The sequence below is a fragment of the Oxyura jamaicensis genome, chromosome 4 (assembly GCF_011077185.1).
Source record: "Oxyura jamaicensis isolate SHBP4307 breed ruddy duck chromosome 4, BPBGC_Ojam_1.0, whole genome shotgun sequence".
Lineage (NCBI taxonomy): Eukaryota > Metazoa > Chordata > Aves > Anseriformes > Anatidae > Oxyura > Oxyura jamaicensis.
In genome coordinates, this window is record NC_048896.1 from 37879637 (window position 1) to 37887953 (window position 8317).

Sequence of the window (8317 nt, forward strand, 5' to 3'; positions counted from 1 at the left end):
CCTAAACCTCCCTTGGTGCAACTTTAGCCCATTCCCCCTCATCCCATCACCAGGCACGTGGGAGAATAGACCAACCCCCACCTCGCTACAGCCTCCTTTAAGGTACCCGTAGAGTGCAATAAGGTCGCCCCTGAGCCTCCTCTTCTCCAGGCTGAACAACCCCAGCTCCCTCAGCCGCTCCTCGTAAGACTTGTTCCCCAGACCCTTCACCAGCTTCGTTGCCCTTCTCTGGACTCTCTTGAGCACCTCCATGTCCTTCTTGTAGCTAGGGGCCCAAAACTGAAAAAAATGGGCACCTGCATCCCTGGGTGGGCTTGAACCACCAAGCCTTTTGGTTAACAGCCAAACGTGCTGACCGATTGCACCAGAGAGACCTGTGGCATCCCTCAGAAATATGGAACACCTCACGAATTTTGCATGTCATCCTTGTGCAGGGGCTATGCTAATTCTGTCTGTATCATTCCAATTTTAGTATATGTGCTGCTGAAGTGAGCACAAGGGAGGTAGGTGAGCAGCAAGACATCAGGCTCAGGATGGCAGATTTCAGCATGCTCAGGGAAGTGGTAGGCAGGATCCCATGGGATAGTGCCTGGCAGGAGAAAGGGGTCCAGGACAGCTAGTTGTTCTGCTAGAAGGACAGCCTTCACAAAGCACGCTAACAGTGTATTCCAATGTGCAAAAAGCTGAACAGGCACAGTAGGTGGTCAGAGTGGTTGAACAAGGAATTGCTGACAAACACAAAAAGGAGATGATGGAAGGTAGAAAAGGGGTGAGGCTACCAAGGTGAAATGCAAAAGTATCAGCAAAATTTTAAGCACTGAACTTGAAAACGGCAAGGATGTGAAAGGCAGCAGGATGCAAGAGTTTTTATAGGTACCTCTGCAGCAAAAATAAGACTTAATTTTGATGAAATTTCATTGATAAAGTATAAATTGCTATAGGTTATAGTTATACAGCTATTAAACAGCCCCTACAAATTTGAATAGAATGGCAATGAGTTATTCATTTAGGGACTGGTTATTGTGAGTGAGTTTTAAAAGCTTTAACCTTTAGCCTTTCACTTGAATTTTGAAAGCACTGCATTTACTTGAGTTTAAGTTTGATTTGAGTTTTGACAGTTCTGTTGTTTTTTTTTTTTTTAATTATTTACAGGTTTGTATCATTATTTTAAAAAATCATATAAAATACAATGTTCACAAATTCATGACATCCATATGATTTAAAAAGACAAAAAAAAATTAATGAAAAAATAGACAGGGAAATAAGTTACATCTAGCTTTATTTTCAAAAAATCTGTATACCCTAATTACTCAAAATTCTCCATTAAATAAAAAAATCGGATGAATTTTCCACTATGCCCACTGCATATTACTATGCATCCACATGCTCAGCTTCTTTCCACTTATTTAGAAGGATTTCCTTACAATGTAAGCATTCTCATGTATCCAATGGTTCTGTCTGTGATTCAGTTGTACCCCCAAAATCTTTTCTCTAAATGCCACGAAGCATTGTTAAAACTGGCACTAAGACTAATCTGGCACACATCAACACCAAATGTCATAGCTGCACATAGCTGGCCTGTAAATAATTCCTCAAATGGCACCAGTGTAACCACGGTAATAAAACAAATAGGCTGCCATTAAATATCAAATAAACAGTCTGGAAAAAATGAAATATATTACATCAAAAAATGCATTTACATTGTTTTGGGTGGGCATGTGACTTCACAATTTCTAAAAGAAACCCCTCATCACATTCACAGTATCACATCATACAAAGATTTGCCACTAGCTTAAACTATAATTAAAATTTTTACTTTTAAAAAAAGAGGTTTTCCTGGCAAGCAGTAGTTATTTTGAGTTGGTGAAGTCCATTGAACTCAGAAAATATGTGCTGTCACATCAATAAACAAAAGGTGGTTAGGATTTGATAAAAGTGTTGTCCTGAAGTAAGATCACAATTGAAATATGACATTTAAATGACTTTGATGACAGTTTCTAAGAGGCTTGGCTTTCGATATTAAAACATTGATTTTACAACGGGATGTTGAATGATTTTTATTTTGAGTATTTTTATCTTAAATAAATAAATAAGAAATCTTTTCTTAAATAACTGGAAAGATGGATAAAGGTGTCCTCTTTATTTAAAATCAATTTCTTTTTAATATGAGGTCACTTTCATTGGGTCAGGTTCTAGAGGTTCACCTAGAAAAATAAAGATTAATTATCACTCTAAGATTTGATGTCTTTTCCCACAAGGAAATATGCATAAAATTACAAGCATAAACTTTGGAAGATAAATTTGACATTCAGCATCTAATGAACATCCTGGGGGCAGAGTGTGTGTGGAGGGAACCAGACTTGGATCAACATGGTCAAAGGCACATGCCTCTAGAGCCAAGTCAATTTTGTCTGTTTCACTTTCTAGAAAGTAAAATGGGAAAACATATATATTGTGATCAAATGAATTCAAGTTGCTGAATCCCCTCATAGGTTTTAGAGAGATCAAGTGAATTTTTATATAACAAAGCACTCACTGTTTTTGACATAGGCAAAGATCAGATGTCAATCTAGCTAATACAAAGCCAAAGTTTGGCAAAGCTGCAGCTGAAACCACTAGTGAGAAAGGAAAATCGATAATTTCAAAGACAATCTCTGATAGATTAATCTTTTGTAAAGTGTGTTAGGACATTACTACCCTAACCTACGCCAAATCTATTTCTGACAAACCGTGGTGTCCTGTAGAGAGAGCAGAGAATAGGCTGTGTGTTCCGACAGTTGCTCTGGTTCTGACAGTATCACAGTCTGGCTGTGAGCATCCAACTCCTAATAAAGTTAAGTTTTTACCAATATGTCAAAGTGTGGCAGCTGAAAAACACACCATTCTGCTGTAACTATTGAGATGGTGGTGATCTCTGTCAAAAGGGCAAGGTAACCGCTTTAGATAAATTCACACCAGTGCATATGATAGAATGTTAAATTAGTATTTCCCCTCTTTGACTGGACAAAGATTGTACTCTCCTCTGTTCTAACTGTGCTGTATGCCCTTTTTAAACATTTGTCTGCACTCACATTTAAAGGGAAAGTGAGATATAACTGAAGAAATAATTTTAACTACTCCTAGAATTAAATATATTTTCAACCTAATTGCTTGTGCCTGCCTTCTCATACTTACATAATGTTAAACTCACTGTCCTTTTCATGTTTCATTTCCAAAGTTGTTGCGCTACAGGCATTAAAATAGCAGTTAACTGCATTTTGGAATGTAGATGAGCTGTGACCTATTTTTTTTTTTCTCAGTGCCAAAAGCACTGCTTTTCAAAACAAGCTGTATCAAATCAAAGATTTGCTGAAATTTATTAAGGAAAAGTGCTCAGTTCTAATCCATCAATGCAAGCATAGTCCTGTAGTTCAAGGACGTGAATACACTACAGTTCATCAGTGAATTTGGTGGGTGTTTTGCTCATGTACGTAATCAACTTTATAGTATGTAAGATTATCACACTGATGTTTCTGTTAAAAGATTTTTCAGCTACTATGGAGAACTGCTGTCCTTGTCACACAAATGTGGGTTCTGTGGGTACTATTCAGAGATGAAAACAGAATTTTTGTCCATTCATTTAAAGCAATGAAAAACCATCAGTGACATTTGTAAGAAATAATTTCTAATCAAGGTCTGCCTTTCAGGCTGAGTAATCCAGTAACAGTGATGAATTTACATATCCATGCAGATTAGCAGACTTTACTGACTATTTTGAAATAGTAGTTTCGTGGCTGCGTTGGCCCACTGAATGAATAAACTTAACAGCTGAAAGGAAGGTAGTTAAGCACGATGGTATCTGGGAGATCAAGTTTTTCCTCAGGCTTCCTACCAGCAATTTCTTGTAGTAATTCTCTATGCATCAGTTTGGTAATTATAAACATGAGGTAAGTATTATTTTATTCAGTTATCCTATTCTGTTCAGATTGTAAGCTCTTCAGGACAGAAATGTGTTCATATCTATCCATACACTGTTAGATCTATATATATATCTGTACACCATGTCCAAGAACTATGACTAACTCAGCAAGCATGCTTTACTTACACTTGCACTTTAAGAAAAAAGGGAAGAAATAAATTAATTAAAATCCTGAAAAAGTGTAAAGATTTGATGTATTAAATGAAACTGCAATGCATTAGTAATTTGAAGTAGAGTTATAAACATTTCCTGCATGGATTCAGTATTTTTTTCTTTATTTCAGAAAGAAAAGAAAAAAAAAATGTACCTCAGTGAAGTAGTTGGAAACACTCTGGAAATCAGTTTTTCCAGAGACAAGATACTCCTTCCTGCCAAGGCACCATAGTCTTCATTGTAGTTTTCTGAGTTTTGTGTAAAAGTGATGTTTACCACTGTACTCTTAGGAAGTAATCTAATCCACAAAAAGCGATACTGCACACTAAGATACCACAGTATACTGTTCTCTGGATTTCAGCTTGATTGATCTTAGGCTGCTAAACTTTTGTAATGAGATATAAGCAAAAACATTCAGAGGAAAGATATCTGTAATAAATATGACTCCTCAGTGCTAGAAAACACTACCAGTTATCTAGGGTAAAAAGAAAAAGACATACCCTTTCCCTTTTTGTATGAATAATGACGGTACCAGCTATCTCATTTATTACACTTCCAAATCTGTATAAATTCTCGTAACTGTGAGATATTGAGATGAGCCGTAGAATTTTTGTATTGATAGGAGAAAAATAGTAATCCTAGACACAACTATCCAGAATCAATGGTGATGTGGAATTCTGTGGCCAATCTTTATAAAATTTGTGATGTATCATAATGGTTCCATTATAATCCACTGGTACACTTGTATCAGACTTGCTTTCAGCCAAGAATTATGTTTTGTCTTATGTATTCAGATAATTTAAATAATATTACCACATATGACACCCAATTTGCCATTTCTCATTAAATATATTTTTATATATATACACACACATACTGACAAATTGGAGAGATGGGCAATTGCCAAATATATGAAATTTAACGAGATTGAGTGTTGGATTCTGCACCTGGGAAGAGGTAACCCTGGCTGTACATACAGACTGGGGGATAAGAGGCAAGTTGAACATGAGCCAGCAGTGTGCCCTGGCAGCCAGGAGGGCCAACCATACCCTGGGGTGCATCAGGCCCAGCACTGCCAGCGGGGTGAGGGAAGGGATTGTCCTGCTCTGCTCTGCGCTGGTGCAGCCTCACCTCGAGTATGGTGTGCACCACAATATAATAAGGACATAAAGCTATCAGAGAGTATCTAAAGCAGGGCAACAAAGATGGTGTATGGTCATGAAGACAAGATGTGTGAGGAGCAGCCGAGATCCCTTGGTTTGTCCAGCCCCAAGCAGAGCAGAGCAGGCTGAGGGGAGGCCTCATGGCAGCCTGCAGCTCCCTCACGAGGGGAGCGGAGGGGCAGGCGCTGAGCTCTGCTCTCTGGGGACAGCGACAGGACCCGAGGGAACGGCATGGAGCTGGGACGGGGAGGGTCAGGCTGGGGGTTAGGGAAAGGTTCTGCACCCAGAGGGTGGTCGGGCACTGGGACAGGCTCCCCAGGGCTGTGGTCACGGCACCGAACCTGCCGGAGTTCAAGAAGGGTTTGGACAATGCTCTCAGACAAAGGGTCTGATTTTGGGGTGGTTTTGTGTGGAGCCAGGAGTTGGACTGCACAAACTTTGTGGATCCCTTTCAACTCAAGATATTCTATGATTCTATGAACAATCCTATGATAACAACTACCTGTTACACATGCCATAAAAACAGTTAAACTCGACAGCTTCTACAATCATTTTGGCATTATATTTGAGTCCAGTAGTTTGTAGTAAAAAAATGGTAAAAATACAGTTATGATCATTCAGAATCAAGTTCATCAAAAGAATTTTCTCTGGAATTCAGAGAATTATAATAAGTGGTTTTGTATCTGTCTCCAGCCCCTACACATTCTATTCAACCTGCAGCTATTTTTCTGTTCAGTAGTAGTAAACAAAGAATAAAAATATCTGTCAAAAATGGTTTTCTTAAAGATCTGTCGTTATAGCAGATTCTGCTGAAATCCCATATAACTCAGAACAGGCCATCAAAGATCAGAATTTTAAAAAGGGAACTGTAAATAAAAATTTAGTTAACTTAGTATTATACCTTGTTTTGTTCTGTTCAGACTCCATCTTGCTTTTGAAACCTTTTCCAACATTGTATACGTGTTTTTTTCTGCCTTCTGGACATATTACCTCCGGATAGATCTGGTAATATGAGACTCGAAGATACTGTGCATGTGCTTTGCATATTAAGCCATGACTGTTCTACTTACCAGTATTTCTAGAGGCTTGAACAAATATATGTCATGTGAACAATCCCCTATTAAATCTTGTTTAAACCTGGCATAAAGTTCTGTATCAATATCATTCAGGTTATTCTTAGAATTTGTGTATCAAAATTATTGCAAAATTGAACAGATGCTTCTTAGCCAGCTCAAAAGCAGTCTGTAAAATGAAAACTCTAGCGGGCAAATCTTCCAAACAGAGGCACAGGCAAGAATGAAGTACTACAATCACCAAAATAAAAGGAACAAAGATTCCATTGCAATACCACAGAAGGATCCAAGGAAGAGAGCCAGAGGGCAGCTAGATGGAAATTTTAACATAAATTTTAACACAAGGTGGGAATATCTGCCAAGAAAGGCAAGACAAGGCAAGATTATGATCTAGCCTTGCAAAAGGCAAATGCCTTTTTGCCTTGCAAAATTATGATCTCACCTTGCAAGGTAAAAAGGTAAAATATGTAGCCAATACAATTAGTCAATTATTCATAAGAACAGTGGAACTATAGCTGAACAGAAATGTTGCTGTTTACCAACACATGCAGAAATGAATAGCTTCGGAGGGTCTGAACAAGCTACTGAGAAGAACAGAGAACATAATGATAAGCACTGAAATAAAAGGAAATTGATAAATTCAGATATTTGAAATGTCATTAGCCTAAAATATTCACTTGTTATTTGAATTAAAACACTAATATAAGTGTGATATATAAATATAAATGTAAATATAAATATAAATGTGAATTTGTCCAAGACAGTGAAGGAAAACAATTATTATCTACCTAATAGTAACTAGCCCTGGTTGCAATTGGGATTGAGGATTCTTCCAAAACTAGAGATACTGTAACCCTACTATTTAAAACAGCCTTGGAGAAACTTAATATCTACTACAAAAAAAAAAAAAAAAAAAAAAAAAAACACTTTTAAAAAAGATACAATATTTTCATCTGAATGAATAATTCATAATGAATACTATAATTAGTTAACTTGCTTATTTCTTTTTTCTGCTCAAGGTTTGTCCAGGAACAGATTGTCACTTTCACACATTTGCTTTTTATTCAGTATTCAGAATCATTTTTCTTAATTAATCCTTGGGTGAGTCGTTGTTCGTGAAAAGTTATCATGAATATATATTTCTCATGAATTCAAATTACTTTTCTTCAGTTTTTTTTTTGTGTGTGTGTGTTTGTGTGTGTGTGTGTGTGGTAAAAACATTTAGTTTCTTTTTGGGTGAGTAATTTTGTGGGATTTGTATCGATAAGGATTTTAGGAAAAGTTTTAGGTACCTGTTTCAACACTATATGTATTGCACATACTTATAATTAGCATAAAATACTGTATTACTACATTAATAATTATTAATAACAAACAATAACAAATGTATGATTACACTTATTTCACGTAGTTATAATACAGTAACTGCATAGGAACAGATGCCTAAATAACTAGACATCAGTGATGAAAAATAAGAAACCTGAGTCAAAGAAAGTTGCTTTGATCACAATTACTTTGCAAATAAAGAAAGATGCCTTCTGATTTTGATCATTACAGTTTCTGACCTGCATCCACCATTTTAAACTCAGTTTGTTCTCAGTAAATAGATGGGATGGGTGGATAGATAAATAGAGGCATCTCCCATGCAATCACAGCTGACCTGTGATTTTCTAACACCTTCCCAACCCTACTGCCTTATGTATTAATGTGAGATGACAAGACATCTCAGGCAGATTAGAGATTAATCTTTCGTGGGCATGTAGACACAGATTCACCATACGAACTGCCCAGTATCTACATCAGTGTTCTGTAACTAGTCATCCAGACCTTTTCTTGCTATTGGAAATTCCATGCTAAACTGGGGTGTACTGTTGTCACAAAACACTCAACACTGCAGAATCAATGTTAACTACATTGCAATACATGACTGCAGCACACACTGGGTGATTCAGAGGCCCTGAATTTACATA

General features: G+C 37.1%; 2 non-coding genes across 2 annotated transcripts; both read right to left on the minus strand.

Moving 5' to 3' along the window:
* Window positions 1–299: 299 nt before the first annotated feature.
* Window positions 300–374, minus strand: TRNAN-GUU. The gene has a single exon. It is a non-coding gene; the product is annotated as a tRNA-Asn (tRNA).
* A 14-nt stretch (window positions 375–388) lies between these two features.
* Window positions 389–496, minus strand: LOC118167274. The gene has a single exon (XR_004751071.1). It is a non-coding gene; the product is annotated as a U6 spliceosomal RNA (small nuclear RNA).
* Window positions 497–8317: the final 7821 nt, after the last annotated feature.